The sequence below is a fragment of the Hyla sarda genome, chromosome 5 (assembly GCF_029499605.1).
Source record: "Hyla sarda isolate aHylSar1 chromosome 5, aHylSar1.hap1, whole genome shotgun sequence".
Lineage (NCBI taxonomy): Eukaryota > Metazoa > Chordata > Amphibia > Anura > Hylidae > Hyla > Hyla sarda.
The window spans coordinates 49,918,252-49,945,994 of record NC_079193.1 but is presented as its reverse complement, the minus strand read 5'-3'; positions in this window follow the sequence as shown (position 1 = coordinate 49,945,994).

Genomic DNA, 27,743 nt, shown 5'->3' with positions numbered 1-27,743 from the left:
ACACGGGCGGAGGTTTACAGTGAGATTCCCGCTAGGAGTTTGCACTGTGGCAGAAAATTTGCCACAGCTCAAACTTGAAGCAGGAAACTCACTGTAAACCCGCTCGTGTGAATGTACCCTGTACATTCACATGGGGGAGGCAAACCTCCAGCTGTTGCAAATCTTCAACTCCCAGCATGCACTGACAGACTGTGCATGCTGGGAGTTGTACTTTTGCAACAGGTGGAGGCACACTTGTTGGAAACCTTCAGTTGGATTCTGTTACCTAACTCAGTATTTTCTAACCAGTGTACCTCCAACTGTTTCAAAACTACAACTCCCAGCATGTACTGATCGCCGAAGGGCATGCTGGAAGATGTAGTTATGCAACAGCTGGAGGTACGCAACTACAACTCCCAGCATGGCGAAACAACCATTTGCTGTTTGTGCATGCTAGGAATTGTAGTTTTGCGAGATTTACATAGTAACATAGTTCATAAGGTCGAAAAAAGACCAGAGTCCATCAAGTTCAACCTATATCCCTAATGAGTCCCTACTGAGTTGATATAGATCTAGAATCTATAACCTGTAATGTTATTATTCTCCAAAAAATGCATCCAGACCCCTTTTAAATTCTTTTAGAGAGTTCAACATAGTCTTGCTGCTCTTACAGTAAAGAACTCCGTCTGGGCTGGTGTAGGAACCTTCTTTCCTCTAGACATAGGGGATGCCCCCTTGTTATAGATACAGTCCTGGGTATAAATAGGTCATGGGAGAGATCTCTGTACGGTCCACTGATATATTTATACATAGTTATTAGGTCGCACCTAAGCCTTTTTTTTCTAAACTAAATAGAGGGCCATGGTTTAAAAACCACCGCACAGTGATCTCCAAACTGTACCCCTCTAAATCTTGCAAAACTACAAATCCCAGCATGCCCAAACAGCTGTCTGGGCATGATGGGAGTTGTAGTTTTGCAACATCTGGCTGGCTACAGTTTAGAGACCACTGTATAGTGGACTCCAAAGTGTAGCACTTCAGATATTGCTAGGCAACAACTCACCAACTTCCGTAGGATCGCGGCACCAGGGAGCCGCACATCACCGCCGCCGATCGCCGCCGGTAAGTGACCTCTGGTGTCGGTCACCGCTGGTTCCCCGCTCTGCCCGGACTACAGTGGGTGGGCAGAGCAGGGAGCAGGACTTTAACCCCCCCCCCCCCCCCCGAGCCCCCGATTTGCTATTGGTCGGTCACTTCTGACTGACCAATAGCATGGATAGGAGGAGTGGCACCCCAGCCACCTCACTCATATCCCTTCAGGGGGATCGGGGATGTCTTTAACACTCTCGATCCCCCTTATTTTCCTGGTCACCGGAGACTCATATGACCCGGAATCGACGCTGATCGCCAGTCTGAATTGACCATCGCCAACATGGGGGGGTTGCACGGTGTACCTGCTGAACGATTTCCGCAGGCATCTCGGTCCGGTCCTCGGTGAGCGTCAGGGACCGGAATCCTTAAGTACCAGGGAGCCAGGGCATACCTGTACGCCCTGGGTCCCTAAGTGGTTAAAGGGCTACTCTGCCCCTAGACATCTTATCCCCTATTCAAAGGATAGGGGATAAGATGTCTGATCGCAGGGGTCTCGCCACTGGGGACTCCCATGATCTTGACTACAGCACCCCAGACATCCAGTGCACAGAGCAAACTTTGTTCCGTGTCGGATGACTGCCGATGCGGGGGCAGAGGCTCGTGAAGTCACAGCCACGCCCCGCTGGTGATGTCACAGTCACGCCCCTCAATGCACGTCTATGGGAAGGGGCGTGACGCCCCTCATGCCCCCTCTCATAGACTTGCATTGAATGGGCAAGGCCGTGACATCACGAGCAGGTGTGACCGTGCTGTCACGAGTCCACTCAATGCAAGTCTACGGGAGGGGGCATGATGGCCCTCACGCCCCCTCCCATAGACTTGCATTGAGGGGGCATAGCCGTGACATCCCGAGCGGGTGTGATCGTGACATCACAAGCCTCCGGCCCAATGCTCTTAGCGAACGCCAGGTGCAGCAGGGAGATGGTGGGGTCCCCAGCGGCAGAACCCCCGTGATCAGACATCTTATCCCCTATCCTTTGGATGAGGGATAAGGTGTCTAGGGGCGGAGTACCCTTTTAAATGGGCGTGAACAGTGTGAAAAAATTGCAGAAAGTGTTATTTACTAAATCACTCCAGTTGTTTATTGTTTTCATATGGAATCATCTGTTTTAGAATTTTGGTAACTTTTTTTTGCAGAAATTTCAGTTTCATCAGGTTGCTTCTGAAGCAGTTCACCGAGTCGTCTTCCAACAACGCGTAAAGATCTCCTTTATCGTTCTAATTTTTTTAAATACACGGATGTCCGAACATGCAGTCACTTCTGAGATTTCTTCATGTAAGGGCCATCAAGTATAAGGGTCTTGGTATAACTCTAAGACAAGAGGTGGGTTTTTATGAAGTTGACAGAACTTTACTCAAGGTAACTCAATCAGACATAATGCCCATAGAAGCCTCTTTGTTTGCCCTTTGTTAATGGTGTGCTTCCTCCTCTTAAATCTGGGGTTCCTAGGTCAGAGTTTTCATTCGCGACTTAGTGGAAGTCATTGCAGTTCATTTGCACTAAGTATCTGCTTGTGGGGATTTCTTCACTTATGTCTACAAAAGGACCAGGAAAAGCTGTTTGCAGAAAAGCTGCTGGGGATTCTGACTTCCACCCCTTGCGTTCACAAAGGATCTAGGGGCAGATTTAACCTCTCCCAGTGTTGGGATTTGCTCAATGTTTAATCTGCTGAGTTGACAGAAAATAAAGCTTAAACTCAAATTACCCGGCGCATTTTATCAGCTTCCAAAATTGCAATTAAGGACAAAGTACAAACAAATATTTGCTGAATTGTTCCTGTGAGTGCAGAGGCTTTTTTTTTTGTGCCCACTGCTGTTTGGAACACTATACCCTATGTTGCAACTTTCTGTATATTAGACTCTCCGTACATCTAGTCATTGTGAAGAGTGATTTCGTTTTAAAAGTGTGCTCCGGAGAAAAAAAACAAGGTTTTTAATTGAACTGGTGCCACAATAAATCAGTGGAATTTCAGATTAAAGGGGTACTCCAAAACAAAAAAATTCAAATCAACTGGTGCCACAAAGCCTATGCTGCATTATATAAGCAAAAAGAAAAAAAAATCCTGGAATGCTTCTTAAATCTTAAAGTGGTACTCTGGTGGAAAACATTTTTTTTTTTAAACTTTCAACTTAGAGCAGTGTTTCCCAACCAGGGTGCCTCCAGCTGTTGCAAAACTACAACTCCCAACATGCTGGGAGTTGTAGTTTTGCAACAGCTAGAGGCAGCCTAGTTGGGTGTTAAAGGGGTTATCCAGGAAAAAACTTTATATATATATATATATATATATATATATATATATATATATATATATATATATATACATATCTCAACTGGCTCCAGAAAGTTAAACAGATTTGTAAATTACTTCTATTAAAAAATCTTAATCCTTTCAGTACTTATGAGCTTCTGAAGTTAAGGTTGTTCTTTTCTGTCTAAGTGCTCTCTGATGACATGTGTCTCGGGAAACGCCCAGTTTAGAAGCAATTCCCCATAGCAAACCTCTTCGAAATTGGGCAGTTCCCAAGACACATGTCATCAGAGAGCACTTAGACAGAAAAGAACAACCTTAACTTCAGCAGCTCATAAGTACTGAAAGGATTAAGATTTTTTAATAGAAGTAATTTACAAATCTGTTTAACTTTCTGGAGCCAATTGATATATATATCAATCAACTGGTGCCAGAAAGTTATTTTTACATTACTTCTATTTAAAAATCTTAATCCTTCCAGTACTTATCTGCTGCTGTATGCTCCAGAGGAAGTTGTGTAGTTCTTTCCAGTCTGAACACAGTGCTCTCTGCTGCCACTTCTGTCCGTGTCAGGAACTGTCCAGAGCATGATGAAATTCCCATAGCGAACCTCCCCTTCTCCGGACAGTTCCTGACATGGACAGAGGTGTCAGCAGAGAGCACTGTGGTCAGACTGGAAAGAACTACACAACTTCCTATGGAGCATACAGCAGCTCATAAGTACTGGAAGGATTAAGATTTTTGAATAGAAGTGATTTACAAATCTGTTTAACTTTCCGGCACCAGTTGATTTGAAAAAAAAAAAAAAAATTCCCCTTTAACTGGTGGTATCTGATGTTCAGAAAATAAAGGGGTTATCCTACAAACAACACTTATTTCCTATCAATAGTAGAATGGACAGGTGCATCAACTGCTGGGACCCCCAGCAATATTAAGAACAGGGGACCCCAGACATTCTTTGGATTAAACAGTGGTCACTTTTGCATAGACAAGACTTGTACCCATCTTCCGCAGTCCCATAGGCAGTGATAAGAGCTGCAGTGCGTATGAGTGAACCCAAAACTCCAATTCTCAAGATCGCTGGGAGTATGACATTTAGGACCTGTGGATAGGGGATAAGTGTTATCGGTGGGACAACCATTTTAAACTGGCACGGTACAACACATGAACCATGTGAGATACATACTTACCTGACAGCTGTCTTTCTTGATCCCTTTATACCAGCATTTTTCAAACAGTGTGCCTCCAGCTGTTGCAAAACTACAACTTCCAGCATGCCCGGACAGCCGTTGGCTGTCCGGACATGCTGGGAGTTGTAGTTTTGCAACAGCTGGAGACACCCTGGTTGGAAAAACACGGCTTTATGCACATCAGCGGACGTCCTTCAAATGTTTTCATGAAAAATTATGTTTTTTTACATTTTTTATTTTTATTTTTTTTATCTTTACTGGCATTTTTCCATCATCTTTTTCTTAGAAAAATAAATAAATAAAATCATTAGGGAATTAGGAAACATGCTATAATAATAACACAATAATAATAATAATACATGATAACAAAAAATAATAACCATAATAAATATAAATTAATAAATTATTATTATTATTATTTCAATTAAGCATGTGGTAGGTATGTTTGTTTGTTTTTTCGTTTTTTTTCTGTTTTTCTTTCTTTTTTTCTTTTTAACAATGCAGTATTTTATTTTTGTGAAGTGTTTTTCCATAGGCTTTTCTATCAAAGCATTTGAATTTGGGTCATTTAAAAAAAAAAAAAAAAAAGTATTATTATATATATTTATATTCCATCCATAGTTGTGGTAAGCAGCAAAACCCAATGATGCAATAGTGTGGTGGGTGCCGTCAGCACAGTTCCGGCCATGGTCTGTCTGTTAGATGCATGTAAAGAGGTTCCGCAGCACTCCAGGATTAATCAAATAGTGGTTTATTGTGCCATACAAAAAGCGAATCAACGTTTCACCGGTCTCACATCAGCTTATGCTTGAAAAAGCCAGTGTAAGACCGGTGAAACGTTGTATCACTTTTTGTATGGGATAATAAACCACTGTTTGATTAATCCTAGAGTGCTGCGGAACCTATATATATATATATATATATATATATATATATATATAGATATATATATATATATATATATATATATATAATGAAAATTAGACTTTTCAGTAGGAAAACTGTCATAGTTTGTGCCCAATACCAAGGCCTGGATAAGGGGGCATAGACTATAGGGAACCTCTCATCAGTTTCATGCTGCTAAAATCTGAGATAGCTTATTTTATCGAACTGTGATTCTCTTTGAACACTGCAGCATTTCGGAGAAATCAAAGTTTCAAAACCAGTCCGGAACATAACGGGGAGCAGCCTGTATTATGTTATATAGCAGTGTACCAAGGGGTATTCTAGATTAGAGGCCTGGTAGAGACCCCAACCTCTGCACACCTTAGAACTACACCACTGGAAATGCTATAGTCCAGCGTCTCCCGAAAAGCGTGCCTCCAGCTGTTGCAAAACTACACCTCTTAGCATGCCTGTACAGCCAATGGCTGTCTGAGCATGCTAGGAGTTGTAGTTTTTCCAGCAGCTGGAGACACCCTTGTTGAAAAACACTGATTATAGCCAAAAATATAAAATTAAATTGTATTATTTTAAGTACCATATTTTTCGTCCTATAGGACGCACCCAATTTTTAGTGGCAAAATCTAAAAAAATTAAGATTTTGAACCCAATAGTGGTCTTCAACCTGCGGACCTCCAGATGTTGCAAAACTACAACTCCCAGCATGCCCGGACAGCCGTTGGCTGTCCGGGCATGCTGGGAGTTGTAGTTTTGCAACATCTGGAGGTCCGCAGATTGAAGACCACTGCATAGGAGGTAATACTCACGTGTCCCCCCTGCTCCGGACCCGTCACCGCTGCCCTGGATGTCGCTCCATCACTGTCGTCGTGTCCCCGTCGCTCTGGAACGTCTCTGCTGCCGGCCGGGTGTCCTGTCTCTCCGTCGCCGCCATCATGTCGTTACGCACGCCGACGCACATACACGACGACGTGATGACGAGGAAGGAGAGCGCCGGCATACAAGGGATCACTGAACGGAGAAGACACCGAGGAGGCAGGTAAGGTCCCTCCCGGTGTCCTGTAAGCACTAACCCGGCTATTCAGTCGGGCTGTTCGGGACCGCAGTGGTGAAATCGCGGCGGTCCCGAACAGCCCGACTGAACAGCCGGGTTAGTGTCACTTTCCCTTCAGACGTGGCGTTCAGCTTTGATCGCCGCGTCTGAAGGGTTAATACAGGGCATCACCGCGATCGGTGATGTCCTGTTTTAGCCGCGGGTCCCGGCCGTTGATGGCCGCATGGACCGCCGCGATAGGGGTGTATTCGCCGTATAAGACGCACTGACTTTTTCCCCCCAGTTTTGGGGAAGAAAAAGTGCGTCTTATACGGCGAAAAATACGGTACTTTCTTGCTTGTATGGAACATACAACTCATGGGTCTTGGCAAATAAAAGCCTATTGAAATCCAGCAATGTATGTGTTTCTGCAGATGTCTAATATCTTAAAAGCTATTTACTACAAAAAAAAAAAAACAAAGGTTGAAAACTTAATTTGGTGCCTGAAAAAGGACACTGCCGGATTATTATTATCCATGGCATTTCATTAGAGTTAAGTCCTTTCGCACAATAAGGTATTTTCACGGTACGTTGAGTAACGGCCTAAAAAGACAACACGGCCTGAGGCTTTTTGAGGGGTTTTCTTTCTTTTTTTTCTTACACCTTGCACATTTTACAAGTTTAGATTTCGAGAGTCTTCCACCACAAAGACTTGACTCAGTTTTACTTTTTCAGTCCTTCCTCTGAGTGTAAAAACCGAGCGGCTGAATATGTTTCCTTTAATGTCGTGCCAGATGGCAACCTTAGATGTATACAGGAATACAGGTAAGCCTAACCCTGTAACACAAGAGGACAAAGATCTTTTCAATCATGGCTTATGCTATTGAGAGAAGGGAAAGAAATGAGATGGCCACTGGAACAGCAGTCACTCATTATATAAAAGCATGTGAAAGACAGCGGCGTACACCTGAATGTGAGGGATTTCGTGTATAATCTGCAGGGTTTTTCTTGTTTGTTGTTTGACAACGGCGTAAACTAAAACCAGGGAAATTGAAAATGAAAACCCTGCACGTTTTGTGTGGGGCTTAGAGTGAAAAATAAAAGAGAGAATTTTTTTCTGTCTGAGAGATAAACTGAGATCTTGTCTTATACTTTTTCTCATCTGATTTATATCAGATATAAAAAAAATTCAGTTTATGATTTCTAGTTCTAAAAAAACATTATAACCAAATGAAAACCTGCAGCAAAGCCAGACTTGACCAAAATTGTACAAGAGGATCCTCCGATGGACCCAGACTGTGACAATAATAATAGAATCTAATACAGCAAGAGGCGTACCTAGGCGAGGTGCTGTGTCAGCATTCTTGGGTAGGTAATCCACAACAATAGGTAAATACATCCTTTACATCCTTAGGTGGGTAGATTAATCTCCTCCCCCCAGGGGGTAAATAAGTTACCTAGTTAGCTAGCTAGCTAGGCAGGTACATAGCGAAGTAGTAAGGTCGGTAGCTATATAGGTAAATAGCTAAGTAGGTAGCCTGTTAGGTAGGCAAGTAGGTAGCAAGGTAGGTAGCTACTGGCCAGAAAGGTAGGTAGTCAGTAAGGTGGCCAACTAGGTAAGTAGGTAGCCAGGTAGGTAAGTAGATTGCTATGTAGGTAGGTAGCCAGGTAGGTAGATAGCTAGGCAGTTAGCCAGTTAGCGAGGTAGATAACTATGTAAGTAGGTATGTAGCTATGTAGATAGGTAGCCAAATAGCCAGGTATAATAGAAGGAGAGCAGCACCCTCGGAAAACAAGGATCGGTGCACGCAGAGTCCAGACCCGGGTCAGGGATCCATATGTAAGCAGAAATTGGAAATATCCGCAGCACACTGAGTAGTAAAATCCAAACAAGTTTTATTCCATCATAGTGAGGGTGTCCAGAACAACGTTTCAACCAGCTCCCTGGTCTTTTTCAAGCTCAGTATACAATGTGCACAACACACAATTTAAGGGTACTAATCAAGTACCAAGATAAGTGTCAATAAATCCATAACATCAAATATAATGTGAAAAAGAATCAATCATTAAAAAATAATCGAATACATCATACCAAAATAGTGAAAATATACAAATCAATCCATAATTAATTCAAAAGTGTACATTAATACTGTGCTATGTGCACCAATACCTTAATAGGTGTCCGATTGTATAAATCAGACACCTGTGTGCAAATTAAAAACAAAGCATTTGCTAGGGGTAGCTCACTCACCCGACGAACTCTGGCTTGTAAACAAAGAAAATGCGCATGCGCGGCGAACCAAGCCGCCGTACATTGCACAACACCAGATATAACTTCCTGTTGTTGTCTATGGGCGTGTTCAGAGCACGTCCGCTAGACAGCTTCCGCTTTCATGGACGTAATCAGAGCGCGTTTGTTAGCATGGCAACGCGTCACTAATCCTCAGCGCATGCGCAACGGACACCAACCCCCGAGACTAAGTCCCGACAGAAGGCATCCGCCGCGCAGGCGCAGAAGGTCCAGTATATCACACGTATGAACAGATATGGGAAATTTATAGCCTCAATAGAATAACAGAATCCATCAAAGAAAGCAACAGAAAAGAGAAAATAACTGAAATAGAAGAAAGAGAAATAATGTATAAAACTAAATCAATAAAAATAAAATAATAATAAAAAATGATAAATAACATTCAATAGTCCAAGGGTATCATAAATTCATTAAGAGTGGTGATACCACAGCCTAGCAAAACCTGGGTTCGATATTGGCGCATGTCAAACAGCACAATTGTGACGAATGGCATACACCATTGGGTTCATGTCCCATCTCACCCAATTACTTGGTTGATGATAAGGACACGTCACCTCTATACCTCCCAGTGGACCCTCCAGTCACATTATGCCCAGGTACCCACACACTCAAGGCCCTATAGCAATGGGCCAAAATAAGTTAACCCTTCTACGGACTAGTAACGCCCAGCACTTGATAAAAAAAAATTTGAAAAAAATATATAAAAAAATAAAAAGATAAAAAATAAAAAGTAAAATAGGAAACAAAACAACATTAATAGGTAAACAATAAAATTTAAATTAAAATAAAAAAAGTGAAAGAAATGAATTAGAATGAAAAACGAAAAAAAAATTTTTATGATAAAGGTAAAAGATAAAGCAATACTTTAGGCTCTCCCAAATCACACTGTCCAACGTGTAAATTGCTGCCCATGCTTATAGTGCGATCACAGACTACTCCATAACATGATTAGATTAAACAATTTATTAAATACAAAAAAAAAGAAATATTCTTCAATTCTTGAAATAGTCCGGTGAGTTGAGCATATCCTCCTAGCCGCATACTGCAAAAGGAGCAAGAAATAAAGAATATTAATAAATCGTTCTTAATACATCAAACAATGTGTATACTGAGTATACAGATGCAGATAAATCAAAGGCAGAGGGAGAAGAACCGTGACACGACCCCCTATCTGCCAACAATCCTTGATGACACTGTAAATTCAACATTTAGGCCACCTGGCCTGAGTGTGCCCAATGTGAAGATCCATTTTAATTCTCTTCTTTTGAGTAGTCCCTGTCTATCACCACCCCTCCCCAGAGGAGGGACATGGTCGATGACCATAAATCTCAGATCACCCTCACCATGTCCCGCCTCTGAGAAGTGTTTGGGCACAGGTAGATCATCCTTGTGTTTTCTGATGGTATATCTATGTTGATTTAATCGCGTCTTCATGTCCCATGTGGTCTCCCCAATGTCATACAGAAGAGCCACAAGTTTGAGAGACAAATTGGTACATGCAGACGTGTCACAAAAGAAAGGACAGAGACAAACTGAAGACGCGATTAAATCAACATAGATATACCATCAGAAAACACAAGGATGATCTACCTGTGCCCAAACACTTCTCAAATGTTGAATTTACAGTGTCATCAAGGATTGTTGGCAGATAGGGGGTCGTGTCACGGTTCTTCTCCCTCTGCCTTTGATTTATCTGCATCTGTATACTCAGTATACACATTGTTCAATGTATTAAGAATGATTTATTAATATTCTTTATTTCTTGCTCCTTTTGCAGTATGCGGCTAGGAGGATATGCTCAACTCACCGGACTATTTCAAGAATTGAAGAATATTTCTTTTTTTTTGTATTTAATAAATTGTTTAATCTAATCATGTTATGGAGTAGTCTGTGATCGCACTATAAGCATGGGCAGCAATTTACACGTTGGACAGTGTGATTTGGGAGAGCCTAAAGTATTGCTTTATCTTTTACCTTTATCATAAAAATTTTTTTTAGTTTTTCATTTTCTTTCTTCTCTTTTTTATTTTAATTTTTTCATTCTAATTAATTTCTTTCACTTTTTTATTTTAATTTTAATTTTATTGTTTACCTATTAATGTTGTTTTGTTTCCTATTTTACTTTTTATTTTTAATCTTTTAAAAAAAAATTTATCAAGTGCTGGGCGTTACTAGTCCGTAGAAGGGTTAACTTATTTTGGCCCATTGCTATAGGGCCTTGAGTGTGTGGGTACCTGGGCATAATGTGACTGGAGGGTCCACTGGGAGGTATAGAGGTGACGTGTCCTTATCATCAACCAAGTAATTGGGTGAGATGGGACATGAACCCAATGGTGTATGCCATTCGTCACAATTGTGCTGTTTGACATGCGCCAATATCGAACCCAGGTTTTGCCAGGCTGTGGTATCACCACTCTTAATGAATTTATGATACCCTTGGACTATTGAATGTTATTTATCATTTTTTATTATTATTTTATTTTTATTGATTTAGTTTTATACATTATTTCTCTTTCACTTTCTTCTATTTCAGTTATTATCTCTTTTGTATTGCTTTCTTTGATGGATTCTGTTATTCTATTGAGGCAAAAATTTCCCATATCTGTTCATACGTGTGATATACTGGACCTTCTGCGCCTGCGCGGCGGATGCCTTCTGTCGGGACTTAGTCTCGGGGGTTGGTGTCCGTGGCGCATGCGCTGAGGACTAGTGACGCGTTGCCATGCTAACGAACGCGCTCTGATTACGTTCATGAAAGCGGAAGCTGTCTAGCGGACGTGCTCTGAACACGCCCATAGACAACAACAGGAAGTTACATCTGGTATTGCGCCATGTACGGCAGCTTGGTTTGCCGCGCATGCGCATTTTCTTTGTTTACAAGCCAGAGTTCGTTCGGGTGAGTGAGCTACCCCTAGCAAATGCTTTGTTTTTAATTTGCACACAGGTGTCTGATTTATACAATCGGACACCTATTAAGGTATTGGTGCATATAGCACAGTATTAATGTACACTTTTGAATTAATTATGGATTGATTTGTATATTTTCACTATTTTGGTATGATGTATTTGATTATTTTTTAATGATTGATTCTTTTCATATTAACCCCTTAAGGACCGAGCCCTTTTTCACCTTAAGGACCGGAGCGTTTTTTGCAATTCTGACCACTGTCACTTTAAACATTAATAACTCTGGAATGCTTTTAGTTATCATTCTGATTCCGAGATTGTTTTTTCGTGACATATTCTACTTTAACTTAGTGGTAAAATTTTATGGTAACTTGCATCCTTTCTTGGTGAAAAATCACCAAATTTGATGAAAAAAAAGAAAATTTTGCATTTTTCTAACTTTGAAGCTCTCTGCTTGTAAGGAAAATGGATATTCAAAATACATTTTTTTTGGGTTCACATATACAATATGTCTACTTTATGTTTGCATCATAAAATTTATGAGTTTTTACTTTTGGAAGACACCAGAGGGCTTCAAAGTTCAGCAGCAATTTTGAAATTTTTCACAAAATTTTCAAACTCGCTATTTTTCATGGACCAGTTCACGTTTGAAGTGGATTTGAAGGGCCTTCATATTAGAAATGCCCCATAAAAGACCCCATTATAAAAACTACACCCCCCAAAGTATTCAAAATGACATTCAGTAAGTGTATTAACCCTTTAGGTGTTTCACAGGAATAGCAGCAAAGTGAAGGAGAAAATTCAAAATCTTCATTTTTTACACTCGCATTTTCTTGTAGACCCAATTTTTGAATTTTTGAAAGGGGTAAAAAGGAGAAAATTTTTACTTGTATTTGAAATTCAATTTCTCTCGAGTAAGCACATACCTCATATGTCTATGTTAATTGTTCAGCGGGCGCAGTAGAGGGATCAAAAGGGAAGGAGCGTCAAATGGTTTTTGCGGGGCATGTCACCTTTAGGAAGCCCCTATGGTGCCAGAACAGCAAAAAAACACACATGGCATACCATTTTGGAAACTAGACTCCTCAGGGAACGTAACAAGGGGTAAAGTGAACCTTAACACCCCACAGGTGTTTCACGACTTTAGCATATGTAAAAAAAATTATATTTATTTTACCTAAAATGCTTGGTTTCTGTCACGATGCCGGCTGGCAGGAGGTGGATCCTCTGTGCCAGAGAGGGATTGGCGTGGACCGTGCTAGTGGACCGGTTCTAAGTCACTACTGGTATTCACCAGAGCCCGCCGCAAAGCGGGATGGTCTTGCTGCGGCGGTAGTGACCAGGTCGTATCCACTAGCAACGGCTCAACCTCTCTGACTGCTGAAGATAGGCGCGGTACAAGGGAGTAGACAGAAGCAAGGTCGGACGTAGCAGAAGGTCGGGGCAGGCAGTAAGGATCGTAGTCAGGGGCAACGGCAGGAGGTCTGGAACACAGGCTAGGAACACACAAGGGAACGCTTTCACTGGCACAATGGCAACAAGATCCGGCGAGGGAGTGCAGGGGAAGTGAGGTATACATAGGGAGTGCACAGGTGAACACACTGATTAGAACCACTGCGCCAATCAGCGGCGCAGTGGCCCTTTAAATCGCAGAGACCCGGCGCGCGCGCGCCCTAGGGAGCGGGGCCGCGCGCGCCGGGACAGGACCGACGGAGAGCGAGTCAGGTACGGGAGCCGGGGTGCGCATCGCGAGCGGGCGCCACCCGCATCGCGAATCGCATCCCGGCTGGAGGCGGTATCGCAGCGCACCCGGTCAGTGGATCTGACCGGGGCGCTGCGGGAGCGAGAGTGTAGCGAGCGCTCCGGGGAGGAGCGGGGACCCGGAGCGCTCGGCGTAACAGTACCCCCCCCCCCTTGGGTCTCCCCCTCTTCTTGGAGCCTGAGAACCTGAGGACCAGATTTTTATCTAGGATATTGTCCTCAGGTTCCCAGGATCTCTCTTCAGGACCACAGCCCTCCCAGTCAACCAAAAAGAAGGTTTTTCCTCTGACCTTTTTGGAGGCTAGTATCTCCTTTACAGGAAAGATGTCCGAAGAACCGGAGACAGGAGTGGGAGAGATAAGTTTAGGAGAGAAACGGTTGATGATGAGTGGTTTAAGAAGAGAAACGTGAAAGGCATTAGGAATACGAAGAGAATGAGGGAGAAGAAGTTTATAAGAGACAGGATTAATCTGGCACAAAATTTTGAAAGGACCAAGATAGCGTGGTCCCAATTTGTAGCTGGGAACACGGAAGCGGACATATTTAGCGGAGAGCCATACCTTGTCTCCGGGAGAAAAAATGGGGGGAGCTCTTCTTTTCTTATCAGCAAACTTCTTCATGCGTGATGAAGCCTGTAAGAGAGAATTTTGGGTCTCTTTCCATATGGTGGAAAGATCACGAGTTATTTCATCCACAGCGGGTACACCAGAGGGCAAGGGAGTAGGGAGGGGGGGAAGAGGGTGACGGCCGTACACCACGAAAAATGGGGATTTGGAAGAAGATTCAGAAACTCTGAAGTTATACGAGAATTCGGCCCATGGTAGAAGATCTGCCCAGTCATCCTGGCGGGAGGAAACAAAATGCCGTAAATAATCACCCAGGACCTGGTTAATTCTTTCTACTTGCCCATTGGATTGAGGATGATAAGCAGAAGAAAAGTTTAATTTAATCTTGAGTTGTTTACAGAGAGCCCTCCAGAATTTAGACACGAATTGGACGCCTCTATCCGAGACGATCTGCGTGGGCAACCCGTGAAGACGAAAAATGTGTACAAAAAATTGTTTTGCCAACTGAGGCGCAGAAGGAAGACCAGGAAGAGGGATGAAATGTGCCATCTTGGAGAATCGATCAACGACCACCCAAACAACAGTGTTGCCACGGGATGAGGGTAAGTCTGTAATAAAGTCCATACCAATCAGAGACCAAGGCTGTTCGGGAACAGGCAGAGGATGAAGAAGACCAGCGGGCTTCTGGCGAGGAGTCTTATCCCGGGCACAGACAGTGCAGGCTCGCACAAAATCAACAACATCCGTCTCCAGAGTCGGCCACCAATAGAAACGAGAGATGAGTTGCACGGATTTCTTGATGCCCGCATGACCTGCGAGATGGGAGGAGTGACCCCATTTGAGGATTCCGAGGCGTTGGCGTGGAGAGACGAAGGTCTTCCCTGGAGGAGTTTGCCTGATGGAGGCTGGAGAAGTGGAGATCAGGCAGTCAGGAGGAATGATGTGTTGCGGAGAGAGCTCTACTTCCGAGGCATCCGAGGAACGAGAGAGAGCATCGGCCCTAATGTTCTTATCGGCAGGCCCAAAGTGAATTTCAAAATTAAATCGGGCAAAGAACAGAGACCACCTGGCCTGGCGAGGATTCAGCCGTTGGGCAGACTGGAGATAGGAGAGGTTCTTGTGATCGGTGTAAATAATAACTGGAAATCTTGATCCCTCCAGCAGATGCCTCCATTCCTCAAGTGCTAATTTAATGGCTAGTAGCTCTCGATCCCCGATGGAGTAGTTCCTCTCCGCCGGAGAGAAGGTCTTAGAAAAAAAACCACAAGTAACAGCATGCCCGGAAGAATTTTTTTGTAGAAGGACCGCTCCAGCTCCTACTGAGGAGGCATCAACCTCCAATAGGAAGGGTTTAGATGGGTCAGGTCTGGAGAGCACGGGAGCTGAAGAAAAGGCAGACTTGAGCTGTTTAAAGGCGTCTTCCGCTTGAGGAGGCCATGACTTAGGATTGGCATTTTTTTTTGTTAAAGCCACGATAGGAGCCACAATGGTGGAAAAATGTGGAATAAATTGTCTGTAATAATTGGCGAACCCCAAAAAACGTTGGATAGCACGGATTCCGGAGGGGCGTGGCCAATCTAAGACGGCAGAGAGTTTGTCTGGATCCATTTGTAGTCCCTGGCCAGAGACCAAGTATCCTAGGAAAGGAAGAGATTGACATTCAAACAGACATTTCTCCATTTTGGCATAAAGTTGATTGTCACAAAGTCTCTGAAGAACCATGCGGACATGCTGGCGGTGTTCTTCTAGGTTGGCAGAAAAAATCAGGATATCGTCCAGATACACAACAACACAGGAATATAAGAGATCACGAAAAATTTCATTAACAAAGTCTTGGAAGACGGCAGGGGCGTTGCACAGGCCAAAGGGGATGACCAGATACTCAAAGTGTCCATCTCTAGTGTTAAATGCCGTTTTCCATTCATCCCCCTCTCTGATGCGGATGAGATTATAAGCACCTCTTAAGTCCAGTTTGGTAAAGATGTGGGCACCTTGGAGGCGATCAAAGAGTTCAGAGATGAGAGGTAGAGGGTAACGGTTCTTTACCGTGATTTTATTAAGACCGCGGTAGTCAATGCAAGGACGTAGGGAGCCATCTTTTTTGGACACAAAGAAAAATCCGGCTCCGGCAGGAGAGGAGGATTTGCGGATAAAGCCCTTTTTTAAATTTTCCTGGATGTACTCAGACATAGCAAGAGTCTCTGGGGCAGAGAGAGGATAAATTCTGCCCCGGGGTGGAGTAGTGCCCGGGAGGAGGTCAATAGGACAGTCATAAGGCCTGTGAGGAGGTAGAGTCTCAGCTTGTTTTTTGCAAAAAACATCCGCAAAGTCCATATAGGCCTTAGGGAGACCGGTTACAGGGGGAACCACAGGGTCACGGCAAGGAGTACTGGTAACCGGTTTAAGGCAGTCCTTGAAACAAGAGGGACCCCAACTCTTGATCTCCCCTGTGGACCAATCCAGGGTTGGGGAATGGTGTTGAAGCCAGGGTAGTCCAAGGAGAATTTCGGAAGTGCAATTGGAGAGGACCAAAAACTCAATTTTTTCGTGGTGAGGTCCGATGCACATTAGGAGGGGTTCCGTGCGGTAACGCACGGCACAGTCCAATCTTTCATTGTTAACGCAATTGATGTAGAGAGGTCTGGCGAGACTGGTCACTGGGATGTTGAACCTGTTGATGAGAGAGGCCAAAATAAAGTTTCCTGCAGATCCGGAGTCCAAGAAGGCCTTAGTGGAGAAGGAGAAGGTAGAGGCAGATATCCGCACAGGCACAGTAAGACGTGGAGAAGCAGAGTTGACATCAAGGACTGTTTCACCTTTGTGCGGAGTCAGCGTACGTCTTTCCAGGCGGGGAGGACGGATAGGACAATCCTTCAGGAAGTGTTCGGTACCGGCACAGTACAGGCAGAGATTCTCCATGCGGCGTCGTGTCCTCTCTTGAGGTGTCAGGCGAGACCGGTCAATTTGCATAGCCTCCACGGCGGGAGGCACAGGAACGGATTGCAGAGGACCAGAGGAGAGAGGAGTCGGGGAGAAAAAACGCCTCGTGCGAACAAAGTCCATATCCTGGCGGAGCTCCTGACGCCTTTCGGAAAAACGCATGTCAATGCGAGTGGCTAGATGAATGAGTTCATGTAGGTTAGCAGGAATTTCTCGTGCGGCCAGAACATCTTTAATGTTGCTGGATAGGCCTTTTTTAAAGGTCGCGCAGAGGGCCTCATTATTCCAGGAAAGTTCTGAAGCAAGAGTACGGAATTGCACGGCGTACTCGCCAACGGAAGAATTACCCTGGACCAGGTTCAGCAGGGCAGTCTCAGCAGAAGAGGCTCGGGCAGGTTCCTCAAAGACACTTCGAATTTCCGAGAAGAAGGAGTGTACAGAGGCAGTGACGGGGTCATTGCGGTCCCAGAGCGGTGTGGCCCATGACAGAGCTTTTCCAGACAGAAGGCTGACTACGAAAGCCACCTTAGACCTTTCAGTAGGAAACCGGTCCGACATCATCTCCAAGTGCAGGGAACATTGTGAAAGAAAGCCACGGCAAAACTTAGAGTCCCCATCAAATTTATCCGGCAAGGATAGTCGTAGGCCTGAGGCGGCCACTCGCTGCGGAGGAGGTGCAGGAGCTGGCGGAGGAGATGATTGCTGAAGCTGTGGTAGTAGCTGCTGTAGCATCACGGTCAGTTGAGACAGCTGGTGGCCTTGTTGCGCTATCTGTTGTGACTGCTGGGCGACCACCGTGGTGAGGTCGGCGACAACTGGCAGAGGAACTTCAGCGGGATCCATGGCCGGATCTACTGTCACGATGCCGGCTGGCAGGAGGTGGATCCTCTGTGCCAGAGAGGGATTGGCGTGGACCGTGCTAGTGGACCGGTTCTAAGTCACTACTGGTATTCACCAGAGCCCGCCGCAAAGCGGGATGGTCTTGCTGCGGCGGTAGTGACCAGGTCGTATCCACTAGCAACGGCTCAACCTCTCTGACTGCTAAAGATAGGCGCGGTACAAGGGAGTAGACAGAAGCAAGGTCGGACGTAGCAGAAGGTCGGGGCAGGCAGCAAGGATCGTAGTCAGGGGCAACGGCAGGAGGTCTGGAACACAGGCTAGGAACACACAAGGGAACGCTTTCACTGGCACAATGGCAACAAGATCCGGCGAGGGAGTGCAGGGGAAGTGAGGTATACATAGGGAGTGCACAGGTGAACACACTGATTAGAACCACTGCGCCAATCAGCGGCGCAGTGGCCCTTTAAATCGCAGAGACCCGGCGCGCGCGCGCCCTAGGGAGCGGGGCCGCGCGCGCCGGGACAGGACCGACGGAGAGCGAGTCAGGTACGGGAGCCGGGGTGCGCATCGCGAGCGGGCGCCACCCGCATCGCGAATCGCATCCCGGCTGGAGGCGGTATCGCAGCGCACCCGGTCAGTGGATCTGACCGGGGCGCTGCGGGAGCGAGAGTGTAGCGAGCGCTCCGGGGAGGAGCGGGGACCCGGAGCGCTCGGCGTAACAGTTTCCCAAAAATTTTACATTTTTAAAAAGTGTAATAGCAGAAAATACCCCCCAAAATTTGAAACCCAATTTCTCCCGATTCAGAAAACACCCAATATGGGGGTGAAAATTGCTCTGCTGGCGCACTACAGGTCTCAGAAGAGAAGGAGTCACATTTGGCTTTTTGAAAGCAAATTTTGCTCTGGGGGCATGTCGCATTTAGGAAGCCCCTATGGTGCCAGAATAGCAAAAAAAAAACACATGGCATACCATTTTGGAAACTAGACCCCTCGGGGAACGTAACAAGGGGTAATGTGAACCTTAATACCCTACAGGTGTTTCACGACTTTTGCATATGTAAAAAATTTTTTTAATTTTTTACCTAATATGCTTGGTTTCCCAAAATGTTAACATTTTTAAAAAGGGTAATAGCAGGAAATACCCCCCAAAATTTGAAGCCCAATTTCTCCCGATTCAGAAAACACCCCATATGGGGGTGAAAAGTGCTCTGCTGGCGCACTACAGGTCTCATAAGAGAAGGAGTCACATTTGGCTTTTTGAAAGCAAATTTTTCTCTGGGGGCATGCCGCATTTAGGAAGCCCCTATGGTGCCAGAAGAGCATAAAAAAAACACATGGCATACCATTTTGGAAACTAGACCCCTCGGGGAACGTAACAAGGGGTAATGTGAACCTTAATACCCTACAGGTGTTTCACGACTTTTGCATATGTAAACATTTTTTATTTTTTTTTACCTAAAATGCTTGGTTTCCCAAAATTTTTACATTTTTAAAAAGGGTAATAGCAGAAAACACCCCCCAAAATTTGAAGCCCAATTTCTCCCGATTCAGAAAACACCCCATATGGGGGTGAAAAGTGCTCTGCTGGCGCACTACAGGTCTCAGAAGAGAAGGAGTCACGTTTGGCTTTTTGAAAGCAAATTTTGCTCTGGGGGCATGCCGCATTTAGGAAGCCCCTATGGTGCCAGGACAGCAAAAAAAAAAACACATGGCATACCATTTTGGAAACTAGACCCCTCGGGGAACGTAACAAGGGGTTAAGTGAACCTTTATACCCCACAGGTGTTTTATGACTTTTGTATATGTAAAAAAAAATTTTTTTTTTTACCTAAAATGCTTGTTTTCCCAAAAATTTAACATTTTTAAAAAGGGTAATAGCAAAAAATACCCCACAAAATTTGAAGCCCAATTTCTCCCGAGTACGGCGATACCCCATATGTGACCCTAAACTGTTGCCTTGAAATACGACAGGGCTCCAAAGTGAGAGTGCCATGCGCATTTGAGGCCTAAATTAGGGATTGCATAGGGGTGGACATAGGGGTATTCTACGCCAGTGATTCCCAAACAGGGTGCCTCCAGCTGTTGTAAAACTCCCAGCATGCCTGGACAGTCAGTGGCTATCTGGCAATACTGGGAGTAGTTGTTTTGCAACAGCTGGATGCTCCGTTCTGGAAACAGTGGCGTACCAGACGTTTTTCATTTTTATTGGGGAGGGGAGGGGGGCTGTGTAGGGGTATGTGTATATGTAGTGTTTTTTACTTTTTATTTTATTGTGTGTTAGTGTAGTGTAGTGTTTTTAGGGTACAGTCACACGGGCGGGGGATTCACAGTAGTTTCTCGCTGGCAGTTCGAGCTGCGGCAGAAAATTTGACGCAGCTCAAACTTGCAGCCGGATACTTACTGTAATCCTCCGCCCATGTGAGTGTACCCTGTACGTTCACATTGGGGGGGGGGGGGGACATCCAGCTGTTGCAAAACTACAACTCCCAGCATGGACGGTCTATCAGTGCATGCTGGGAGTTGTAGTTTTGCAACCTCTGGAGGCTCCGTTTTGGAAACAGTGACGTACCAGACGTTTTTCATTTTTATTGGGGAGGGGAGGGGGGCTGTGTAGGGGTATGTGTATATGTAGTGTTTTTTACTTTATTTTGTGTTAGTGTAGTGTAGCTGGAGACACACAGGTTGTGAAACACCGAGTTTGGTAACAAACTCAGTGTTTTGCAACCAGTGTGACTTCAGCTGTTGCAAAAGCTACAACCCCCAGCATGTACGGACAGCGGAAGGGCATGCTGGGTCTTGTAGTTATGCAACAGCCGGAGGCATACTACATTGGCTGGGGATGCTGGGGATTGTAGTTATGCAACAGCTGGAGACACACTGGTTTGCTACTTAACTCAGTGTGCCTTCAGCTGTTGCAAAACTACAACTCTCAGCAGTCACCGACAGCCAATGGGCATGCTGGGAGTTGTAGTTATGCAACCACCAGATGCACCACTACAACTCCCAGCATGCACTTTAGCTGATTGTGCAAGCTGGGAGTTGTAGTTACACAACAGCTGAAGGTACACTTTTACATAGAAAGAATGTGCCTTCAGCTGTTGCAAAACTACAAGTCCCAGCATGCCCATAAGGGCATGCTGGGAGTTGTGGTGGTCTGCCTCCTGCTGTTGCATAACTACAGCTCCCAGCATGCCCTTGTTGCATGCTGGGAGCTGTTGCTAAGCAACAGCAGGAAGCTGTCACTCACCTCCAACGATCCAGCAGCACAGGTCAGTCCCTCGTCGTCTCCGCCGCCGCTGCTGCTCCTGGGGCCCCGATCCCAACAGGGACGCCGGGGATCGGGGTCCCCAGCACCGGGGGTCGTCTTCCCGCACCCACTCACGTCCTCCGAAAGAGGGGCGGAGCGGGTTGCGGGAGTGACACCCGCAGCAGGCGCCCTGATTGGTCGGCCGGTAATCCGGCCGACGAATCAGGGCGATCGTGAGGTGGCACCAGTGCCACCTCACCCCTGCTGGCAGTGGCTGTTCGGGGCCGTCTCTGACGGCCCCGATCAGCCGGTAATTCCGGGTCATCGGGTCACTGGAGACCCGATTGACCCGGAATCTGCCGCAGATCGCTGGACTGAATTGTCCAGCGATCTGCGGCAATCGCCGACATGGGGGGACATAATGGCCCCCCTGGGCGATATGCCGGGATGCCTGCTGAACGATTTCAGCAGGCATCCGGCTCCCCTCCGGCTAGCGGTGGGGGCCGGAAATGCTCAGGGCGTATCCATACTCCCTCGGTCCTTAAGGACTTGGAAACGGGGGCGTATGGATACGCCCTATGTCCTTAAGGGGTTAAATTTGATGTTATGGATTTATTGACACTTATCTTGGTACTTGATGAGTACCCTTATAAATTGTGTGTGGTGCATATTGTATACTGAAACGTTGTTCTGGACACCCTCACTATGATGGAATAAAACTTGTTTGGATTTTACTACTCAGTGTGCTGCGGATATTTCCAATTTCTTCAAATAGCCAGGTAGCTAGGTAGGTAAAAAAGAAGGGGAAAACAAATTCAGCTCACCACTGTGTAGTACCGAATGAACAGAAGTCCCAAATGGTGTGGAGAGCAGGGCAGGCAAACAGCGGGCCGGGTCCCGGAATCCAGTAGACAAAAGGGTGGGCAAAAAAGCACAGGCTTCCAGCTGCTCCACATGCGTGAAAGGAAAATGTGTAAAACTTGACTTTTATTCCATCAGATTAAAAACATCTGATATCCATGGTCATAAAACACAAAAATGAAAGGTAACCGACGTGTTTCGAGCCTAATCTGACTCTTAGTCATGGCACAAAAATGTACGGGCATGTGCCCCTTATATAGTGTGTAATCTAAATGAGCCCAATGGAACTAGGAGAATGGAACCAGGAGAATAGTATGAGAAAATAACCAACAGACAAAAAGATATATATATATATATATATATATATATATATATATATATATATATGTGCATAGTACTGTGCACATGCATATACATATATCTTTTTGTCTGTTGGTTATTTTCTCATACTATTTTTGTCATTACGTGCCTTGGGCCATATGCACATTAGTTGCGATATATATATATATATATATATATATATATATATGATGCCCAGCCACTTGCATACATTCCACTTTAGTGTCCAGTCCGCATTTTGTGGCTTTGTTTAAATGAAACACGGACTGAACACGTCATTCATTCTCCGGTTCCCAGGTCTCCTGGTTCCGTTGGGCTCATTTAGATTACACAGTATATAAGGGGCACATGCCCGTACATTTGTGCCATGACTAAGAGCCAGATTAGGCTCGAAACGCGTCAGTTGCCTTTCATTTTTGTGTTTTATGATCATGGATATCAGATGTTTTTAATCTGGCTGTATGGATGCTGGCTGTCCGAGCATCCTGGGAGTTGTAGACACTGGCAGAATGTATGGTGGACTGAAATTCTGGTCTGGATAAGCGTTTGGTGGGGTGGTCTTTTGGAGAAGTTTTACTGTATACAAGTATTAGAAAGGATAACTTTATCTAAACTGGTGCATAAACAGGGAAACCTATCCATATGAATAAATTTGATAGGTGTACCTGTAGCAGCATCAGGAGCCTAACTATACCTGTAGCTGCTGCAAAGTGGTCCGGAGGGAGCCCACCCATGCCGGAATGTCATTCCTAGTTAAACTTCCTGATTTATAATTAGATATGCCACTTCACACATTACATAAGTGTCTGTTGTACTTGCCGAATTTGGCAGAAATGCCGGCCATCTAATATCTTGGGGGGGTTCCCGAATCTTCTTTAATATTGGGGGTTTCCCAATTCTCCCATTATATTAGGAGGAGAAGGATGGGGCATGTTGAATTTTAATTGCCCGATCCTTTTCTTATGGAAATAACCTTCACCCATAGGAGTATGGCAATGTCTTTCTCCCTTCACCCCATCAAAAACACATGCATGCTCAGCTGAGTTATGTGTGCATGTATATGTAGAGGTCAGGAGAGATATCTGGCAGATGACAGCTATCTTGAGTACATTACCAGTTTTAGTCTTTCCAGAAAACTATTTCAGTCTCTTGACTATACTATTCATTCCTTTGCATACCAGAAATGCTTTAAAAATACATTTAATGGGGTATTCTGCGCACAGACATCTTACCCCCTAACCAAAAGGAATAAAATGCCTGATCGCGCCCCCTCCCATAGACATGAATGGAGGGGGCCTGGTGTGACATCACATCTCCAGCTGCCCAAACCCAGCATTCTAAACATACTATTTAGAATGCCGGGTGCGGCACAGGATAAGATGTTCGTGGGTGGAATACCTCTTTTAGGGTGCGTTCACACGGGCGTATTTGTCAGCGGATCCGCGGACAAAGGCCCCTAAAGTGCTACCCTCTTTGTGCCTGCTAATAGCGGCAATCCGCCGCTACCAGCAGACACATTGCGATGTGCGAGTTACCCTTCAGTGTACTCGCACACATCGCGGCCGCTCTTTGTGTAGCTCAGAGAGCCGGAGGAGCAGCCGCGATGTGGGGAAACACTGCGACTCGCACATCACAGTGTGTCTGCTGGTAGCGGCGGATTGGCGCTATTAGCAGGCACAAAGAGGGCAGCACTTTAGGGGCCTTTGTCAGCGGATCCGCAGCTGCGGATCCGCTGACAAATACCCCCGTGTGAACGCACCCTAAAGGGGTACTCCACCCCTAGACATCTTATCCCCTATCCAAAGGATAGGGGATAAGATGTCAGTACGCCGCGGTCCCGCTGCTGGGGACCCCGGGGATCGCTGCTGCAGCACCCCACTATCATTACAGCACAGAGCGAGTTCGCTCTGCACGTAATGATGTGCAATACAGGGGCCGGAGCATCGTTATGTCACGGCTCCGCCCCTCGTGATGTCACGGCCCGCCCCTTTCAATACAAGTCTATGGGAGGGGGCGCGGCGGTCATCATGCCCCCTGCCATAGACTTTCATTAAGAGGCCAGAAGAAGCACGCATTCACGAGTGAAACTGCCGGCGTAGCCTCTGAGCGCCACAACACCTGCGCTGATGCTGTGATCCAGCTCCCCGCGAGCTGGACTCCCATACCGACTTGTCTCCGCTGAGCGGTGAGTGCACGTACGTGCCTTTCTTTTTGTCTATATCTAATTTACAAATCCGTTTAACTTTCTGGCGCCAGTTGATTTAAAAGAAAAATGTTGTCATGGGGAGTACCCCTTTAACCATCCATCCATTAAGCTAGTGACTTTGCTTTTAATCACAGAGATACTGCATTTTTTTCCTAAAAGTAATAGAAAAAAAAGCTACAATGACACTAAGAATCCCCCCCTCAAGAAAGTTTTCCCCCATATGTTATAGATGACTGTGTAACAGTTGGAGAAGGTCCTAGTGTCATTGTAACTAATACCTTAATCGAGGAGGGAGATAGCCGAATAAACTTTGGCTCATCTGTTCTCTTTATTCTTGCTCAAAGTTCTAGAACTCCGTACATCTGTTGTCAAATCTCAGAGGAGAATCTTGTAACTTTCTCAATTCTATTTTGTCTCTCTAGGGCTGAGCTCCATATGATATGAGACCCTGTAAGCAGGAAGCTCCTTTCTTTTCCTTCCACTAATTGTTCTTGCCGTTACCCCAATTTCACCTCTATTTACAATAAGATTATTTATCAGCTCCAAGAGATCCTCAGAAACACAAGTCCTACTCTGCAGTCTCCATCTGCGAGAGAGGAAAAGCAGAGATATACAGCATGATGTCATGGTGTTACAAAAGCCGTGCGATTCCTAGCATGGGGAGAGTGAATATAAGGTTATTCCTTACAATTATGAGCCCCAATGGATCGATGGTGACCACAAAGCACAGTGTGATCATTGCCATATTTTGCTCTTCAGTTTTGCATTTTATTTTCTGTACTTTGACATTTAATTCCTTGTACAACTCGACATGGATACATTGGATAGGATGCAGAAACTCACAAATGTAACTGTATTTTATAGTTGTAGATGCCCTATCATTTATACAGGTGAAACTCAAAAAAATTGAATATTGTGCAAAAGTTAAAGGACAACTGTAGTGGAACACTTTTATATATGCCCGTGCCTCAAAAATAAACAAAATAAACTCATATATACCTTCCTACGAGCCCCCAGTTGGTCCGGTACAGGCCTCACGGTCCGGCAGTGCTGACCTCATTCCACTTCCTGGGGAAGCCGCAGAGCCGTCGGCCACAACGATGTCCCGCCCTGGCCTGTGATAGGCTGAGCCCACTGTCATGTAAGAAGCAGGCCAGAGCTTCTTACATGACAGTGGGCTCAGCCTATCACAGGCCGGGGCGGGACATCGCTGCGGCCGATGTTACGCCGACGGCTCTGCGGCGTCCACGTCCCCAGGAAGTGGAATGAAGTCAGCACTGCCGGACCGTGAGGCCTGTGCCGGACCAACTGGGGGCTCGTAGGAAGGTATGTATGAGTTTATTTTGTTTATTTTTGAGGCCCGGGTACGGGCATATATAAAAGTGTTCCACTACAGTTGTCCTTTAATTTATTTCAGTAATCCAAATAAAAGGTGAAACTAATATATGAGAGAGACTCATTACATCCAAAGCAAGATACCGTAGTTCAAGCTGTGATTTGTCATAATTGTGATGATTATGGTTACAGCTCATGAAAAGCCCAAAGCCCACCAGTTACTATGATTTGGGGAGCCATGTCATCTGCTGGTGTTGGTCCAATGTGCTTCATTAAGTTCAGGGTCAACACATCCGTCTACCAGGAGATTTTGGAGCACTTCATGCTTCCTTTCCTTTTAAGTTGCATTACTGAAATAAATGAACTTTTGAACGATATTCCAATTTTTGGAGTTTCATCTGTATACCATGGTAATAAATATATTTCTATATATACATATAAAACTCCACATATGTATGTACATACTGTATCTCACATAAGTGAGTTCACCTCTCACATTATTTATAGTATCTCCTACAAGTGAGTCCCTCCCCTACATTTTTCTAAATATTTTCTATCTTTTAGTGACAACACTAAAGAAATGACCCTCAACTACAATGTAAAGTAGTGAGTGCACAGCCTGTATAACAGTGTTTAATGTGTCCCCTCAAAATGACTCAACACAGCCAGTAATGTCTAAACCTTGGCAACAAAAGTGAGTGCACACCTAAGTGGAATTGTCCAAATTGTGCCCAACGTGTCAATATTATTTTCCAGCACTGACTTAAGCTTCTTGGACATGGAGTTCCCCAGAGCCTCACAGGTTGTCACCGCAATCCTCTTCCAATCCTCCATGACCACATCACAGAGCTGGTGGATGTTAGAGACCTTACGCTCCCCCACCTTTCAATTGAGGAGGCCCCACAGATGCTCAATAGGGTTTTGGTCTGGAGACATGCTTGACCAGTCTATCAACTTTACCTTCAGCTTCTTTAGCAAGGCAGGGATCGTCTTGGAGGTGTTTGGGGTTGTTATCATATTGGAATACTGCCCTGCAGCTCAGTCTCCAAAGGGAGGGGATCATGCTCTGCTTCAGTATGTCACATGTTGGCATTCAAGGTTCCCTCAAGAAAATGTAGCTCCCAGTGCCAGCAGCATTCATGCCGCCCCAGACCATGACACTCCCCCCACCATGCCTGACTGTAGACAAGACACATTTGACTTTGTACACCTCACCTTGTTGCCACCACACATGCTTGACACTATCAAACCAAATAGGTTTATCTTGGTCTCATCTGACCACAGGACATGATTCCAGTAATCCATTTCTTTGTCTACTTGTCTTCAGCAAACTATTTGAGAGCTTTTTTTGTACTTCACCTTTAGAAGAGGTCTAATTCTGGGATGACAGCCATGCAGACCAATTTTATGCAGTGGCGGCATATGGCCTGAGCACTAACAGTCTGACCCCCCACTCCTTTAAACTAGGCAGCAATGCTGGCAGCACTCATACATCTGTTTTCCAAAGACAACCTCTGGATATGTCCCTGAGCATGTGCACTCAACTTCTTTGGTCAATCATGGTGAGGCATGTTCTGAACCTGTCCTGTCACACTGCTGTATGGTCTTGCTCACCGTGCTGCAGCTCAGTTTCAGGGTCTTGACAATCTTTTGTAAAGTTTTTTTCAGATCCTTAGAGAGTTTTTTTTGCCACAAGCTAACATTTTGAACTTCCAGTGATCTTATTAGAGAGTGTAGGAGTAATAACACCAAATTCACATGCTTCCCATTCACCCCTAAGACCTTGTAACACTAATAACACTAACGAGTTACATGACACCCAGGAGGGGAAATGGCTAATTGGGCCCAATTTGGACATTTCCACTTAGGGGTGCACTCCCTTATTTTGCAAAGGTTTAGACATTAATGGCTGTGTATTGTTATTTAT